The following is a 6,107-nucleotide window of genomic DNA, read 5'->3' as shown; positions in this document are numbered from 1 at the left end:
TTTATCTTTTTTTCTTTTTCTAACTGCTATCACTAGGACTTCCAATAATATGTTAAATAAAAGTGCTAAGAATGGGCATCCCTATCTTGTCCCTCACATTAGAGAAAAAGATTTCAGGTCTTCACCATTGAGTGTGATGTTGGCTGGGGTTTTGTCATAAATGGACTTTATTATGTTGACATATATTCTTCTCTACCTATTTTGTTGAGAGTTTTTTTTTTTTTTTAAGATTTTACTTATTTATTTGACAGCGAGAGAGGGAACACAAGCAGGGGGAGTGGGAAAGGGAGAAGCAGGCTTCCCACCAAACAGTGAGCCTGATGCAGGGCTCTATCCCAGGACCCTGGGATCATGACCTGAACTGAAGGCAGACGCTTAACGACTGAGCCACCCAGGCGCCCCTCCTCTTCAGTTTTTAAAAAAAATAATAATTTCAGAAAAATAGGTGCTAACTCATTTAAATGTTTGGTATAATTTACATGTGAAACTGTCTGGTCTTGAGCGCTTGTGTTTAGGAGTTTTTAAATTACTGCTTCAATTTCATTACTTGTAATCAGTCTTTTTAGATTTTCTATTTCCACAGTTTTTTTTCCCCTTTTAATCCCATCTTTCAGCTAATCTGAGTGACTGTTACTTCTTTACCAATTATAGCTTTATGTTTTCACTAGTCTGTCCTTCCTATTTATTTTACTTATATTATTATTTATATTTATTATTTATTATAAATTTATATATTATATTATTTATTATTAAATTATATTTATTATTTTATTATTTATATTATTTATTTTATTTATATTTACTAAAATATACAATAGTAAAATTGCCCTTACTTCTGACAACATCCAATAAAGAGTTAAACCATACTTACATCTTCTCTTAAAAATCACCTAAAAGGGGGCACCTGAGTGGCTCAGTCATTAAGAGTCTGCTTTCAGCTCAGGTCATGATCCCAGTGTCCTGGGATCGTGCCTGTCATCGTGCCCCAGTGTCCTGGGATCGTGCCCCTCTCTGCTCAGCGGGAAGCCTGCTTCTCCCACTCCCCTTGTTTGTGTTCCCTCTCCCACTGTCTCTCTCTCTCTGTCAAATAAATAAATAAAATCTTTAAAAAAATGTCACCTAACAGAAGTCTAGATCCTATAACAAGTTCTTTCTAATACCCTATAATTGAGACCCTACACAGTTTCCTATGGTATGATTTTTCTCTCACTGGAATGGATAATAACCCACATTTTCAACTACTGGTGTGTTCCTCATGACTTTTAACAATAAGATATTGACAAGTGGGAGAAAATAGGAGCAGACAGAGCTTTTGGTGCACAATTCCTGCTTGATCCTTGTGAGAGGAGAGGGGGAGGGAAGGAGGATTGGCTAGCAAGAGATTCAGAATATAGTGCAGTTCTGAGGAAATCTGATCTAGGCAAATGGCCTAAGCAGAGATTGCCTATTAGAGAGGTTTCTAATTTTGAGATTCCAGAGGGATTTATTTGTCAGAATTACAGCAGAATATTAAAATGTATAACTGCAGTTCATAAGAGAGGTGGGATAAAATTTTTAAAGAGAAAAATGAAAGAGAAAAAGAATATTTGGTATGAACTTACTTCAAGATTATAGTTGAAACTATAGGAGGTTAAATAAGATAGCTAGTATAGAAAGAAAAAAATCATACAAGGATTAGAGAAGAATATGGAAAAAATAGCAAAGGTAAAGATGAAGCAAGGGGAAGAAATATTAATGGAAATCACGAAGGAGTCCAAGAAGTTGGGAGAATAAGAGCTAACACAGAATCCTACAATGATGGTGAATGTATATAAATGAGGTAAAGGAAAAAGTTGTCAAATTCTTCAGAAAGTCCAGGACAAGAATTATTAATTTATTGATAAGAGAACCATTGATATTCATTGAATAATGTCAACGTGGAGGTCAAGGCAAAGGATGATATATTCTAGGGAGAGAAAGTATTTTCTGAAGTTCAGTTAGAGCCTACTTGGATTAGTAATGGAGATTCCTGGCTTCTCCCTAGAGAGGCTAAATTGGAATTGATGGTGAATAAGTTGGTGGAGCAGTAGGTGAGTCCTATAAATCAAAATGGGAGAGCCACTGGAAATACCCATTTTCTAAAGAAGTTTGGTAGTATGTAACAAGCTACAGATAGGACAGGCATATAAACAAAATGTTCAATAAGGTTAATGAATAAGAAAACATGAGGAGAAAGAAGGATAATGCCACCCATGAAGAAAAACATGAGATAGAAAATCTGATGAATAACTAACCAATTAAGAACTCCAATGGCAGCAGAGTAGGGAATGAAGAACATATATTTATAGTTATTCTTGCAATAGTGATGTCAACTCTTCTTTTGAAGGGCAATATAGAATGGAAAGAACAAAACTTGGTGAAAATAAGCTTTTAAAGGCCTAGATAGTTGAGATAACACTTGCTATTTCTTCCCAACCAAGTCTTCCCAATATATTACTGCCTAAAATGACAGAGGTACTTAATCTTTCTAACTTTTGTTAGTTTTTCATTAGGCTGGGTAGGTAAGTATGTTAAAACATTAGAAACTGAAAATTCCCAATGAAAATCAGTATTTACATGTGGTCAGTATGGAATAGTATACCAGACTTGTGATTATATCTCATATAAGAGAAATATATGACAAGGACAAAACTATCTGCAGGGAGACTCATAACTTGAGTATATATTTCACTTTCAAGTTTCTTTCTTAGGGGAAAGGGAGAGAGTGAAGTGTTTTGGGAGCCAATTTACAGCATTTGTCACTTCAGTATTCATGTCTCTAGTCACAGAGTGATGTTTAAATGTTATAAGAATCATCAATGAAGGCTACAATTTATCATTTTTAATATAGTGCATCAGTATTATTGAATATTATTCTGTTTATTTTATAGGCTAAAGAGCAATAGTGATTTGGATAAATGCTGTGTGTGTGTGTATGTGTGTACATAGCAATGCTATAAATATTGATATATATTTAGCCACATTTTCAAATGCTGGAAAACTAGCTGTATATTTAGGCTGATAGTTTGAAGTAGTGGAAACAAGTTTTATCATCATGTGGTACTCTTGAAAAAAATTGAAACAAATTTTTATAACTAAAAATATTTTCATTGACTCTGGTCTATAGAATCTGTGTTATCTAATAAAATCACTGTTTACTGGAATAAATATGATTTTAAAATAAATGCTGATAGGAAAGATGACAATTGGAACAGTTACTTTAGAAATAGTGTATGAAGATGTAATAAGAACAGGGATAACAACTTAAATAATAGTAGAACTGTTCCTGAAGGTATATACATTGGGGTTTTACAAAAATGGAATTAAATACAATGCATACACATAAATCTGCTTTGGTTCTGTATTTTAATGTAAATAATTTTGGTTTTATGGAAGATATTAATTTGATTTAATTGACATACAGTTTTAAAATGAGGAATTAATATTTATTTCATATTATCTTCTATCCATTTAAAAATTTTTAGGTGATTATTTTATTAGAAAATATAATAAAAATCTAATAAAAAGTCCTTTGCTTGTGTTTGAAATGTTTCAGAGAAGTGTCCACTGAAGTATAAATCTAAAAATATTCTACAAAGATTTTATTCAACTTTTTTGGAAATGAAATGTTCAAAGAAATAATAAAGGCTGAATTTAGATATTACTTAGCTCAAACCTTCATTCTTTCCTGTTTTATAGCAATGGAATCATATACAACATTTATTACAGTCAGAACCATGAGTCTTGACCTTGCAAAATGTCATTTTTATTCTAAAAAGTCCAAAACAGTAGAAAAATCAGGGTACATTTTCCAGGAAAAAAATACCTAATTTATGAAACTTTGGACAGGTATTAATCAAAATTTTTAATATAATGATATTAATACTAAAAAGAACAAAATATGCTTTATTTCAAAAGGAAAAACTCATTTTTATGACAGAAGTAAATGTGAAACCCAGCTTACAAACTTAAAAGAGAACTTTGAAAATGGCAAATGTTCAGAGTTCAAGATTTTTCTATTATTGAAATATTTTTCATATTTTATCTTCCATTCTAGGATAAATATAAACATTGATTGCTTCATGATAAGATATATAAAATGTATTGTGACCTAAAAATTACTGTACATTGCTTTGTGAGAAAGAATTACATCTACCAAAATAATAATTGCCCTCACTGTATATTTAAAACAGTTGTTTTAAAAAAATACATTTTCTGTGAACCTCATCCTTTCATGTGATAAAACTACAGTTTCTAAATAGAGATAGCTTTAAATATTGAAATTATTCAGAATCATCCTTCTTAGTTAGAAAATTATGATTATGGAATTACCATTTATATATTGTTATACCAGCATTTCTCATTTTCTCATATAAAGACTATTTATTACATACTAATTGATAAATTACAAATCTGACCATATTTCCTAGGATTCCATTCCAATAATTGAAAACATAAGTTTAAAAAAACCATAGCAAAGAAGTGGAAGTAGATAAAAGACTTATGATTATGGAGACATACAAAGAATTTTCATGGCATATTCAGTTTTAAAATATGTCTAAAATGTAAAATAAAACTTCAGAGCTCCATAGTTACTTGTGTAGTGAAGATTTTAAAAGAGGTTTTGAATTCCTAAATGTTGTCTGAAATCACATTTTGTAATGTGATTATTGAAGTCATTTAAGTGGTATCTTTTTTCCCATGGCAGTGAATCTTCCTTTTTCTGTGTGTTATTCCTTTTTTTTTTTTTTTTTTTTTTTTTTATTTGACAGAGAGAGACACAGCGAGAGAGGGAACACAAGCAGGGGGAGTGGGAGAGGGAGAAGCAGGCTTCCCGCTGAGCAGGGAGCCCTGTGCAGGGCTCGATCCCAGGACCCTGGGATCATGACCTGAGCCGAAGGCAGACGCTTAACGACTGAGCCACCCAGGCGCCCCTCTGTGTGTTATTCCTGAAAATATTTCTTCTGTTGCTTTGAATAACTCCTCCCATTTATTTTCCACAGTTTGGCAGCATTTCCAACAATATCTTCACAGATATTTCAGTTCTGTGGTCTGGAAACTTTCCAGGATACAATGTTTTTTTCTTTTTAATTTTTAATTGAATATCAAAGGTGTTTCTGCTTATATATTCACCTAAGTGGTATAACTGTCACATAGCAGAGAATTTAAAATGAAGCTTTTAAAAGTACTAAATACCTGTCTAGTTTCATGACAGATTTATACACAAAGATTTCTGTACTAAGAGAAAAATAAAGGGATGGAGGAAAGCCCTGTATAGATGATGAAAAACTTTTATTGCTAAAAACTCAAACATGAAAGATTGCTTATATAGAGAAAACAGTCTTTAAATGATATGACTTGCAATTCAGGTTCTAAAAGGTTTTGTTGATGATAACCCATTTAATAATCATAGGTTGGAGGGAAATGTGAAAGATGAATAACTTTAAAGTTGTAGATTATAGACAATAGATTGTCTAACAAGATTTCCCTTTTGGTTTCTCTATAGCTTCATGTACATTAAGTACAATTTTTGTTGAAAAATATTGAATAGCTTATTTGCTTAAATCAATTATTATACAATAGTGATTATATTATTCTCTCACATTTATATAAAACATAGTAAGCTATTACCATGTACTTTGAATATTAAATACTTGTCATTCATGGATTTTTCATAAAAACTTTTAGGAAGTTACTTGCTGTAAATGTCCTATAAGTGAAAAGAAAGAACATATACAAAATAAACCATGTTGTATTTTTAACACTTTTACTAGCTAAAAAAAACTAAGTATAAAATAAGTAATTTGTCCAGAGCATCAAGACTCCAGAGTACCGACTTGACAACATGAAACATACATAGTTACTATTTCTAGCTGTGAGAAGTAGCTGACTACATAATGAGATAAAATTATATGAAGAATCTCTCCCGCTGGTCTGAATAGGGGTTGAAATTGGCTTTTTCAGAATACATTTATGAACTCTTAACTATTGTCAGGAAATGTAAGGAAAATGGATGTAAAGTTAATCAGAAAAAAAAGAGTCTCTATCCACATTATACTTACAGACTAACTGCCTAAGGTAGAGACCTC

This window comes from Halichoerus grypus, chromosome 5, assembly GCF_964656455.1.
Source record: "Halichoerus grypus chromosome 5, mHalGry1.hap1.1, whole genome shotgun sequence".
Taxonomy (NCBI): Eukaryota; Metazoa; Chordata; class Mammalia; order Carnivora; family Phocidae; genus Halichoerus; species Halichoerus grypus.
The sequence above is the reverse complement of the archived record's forward strand: the minus strand, read 5'-3'. Positions refer to the sequence as shown.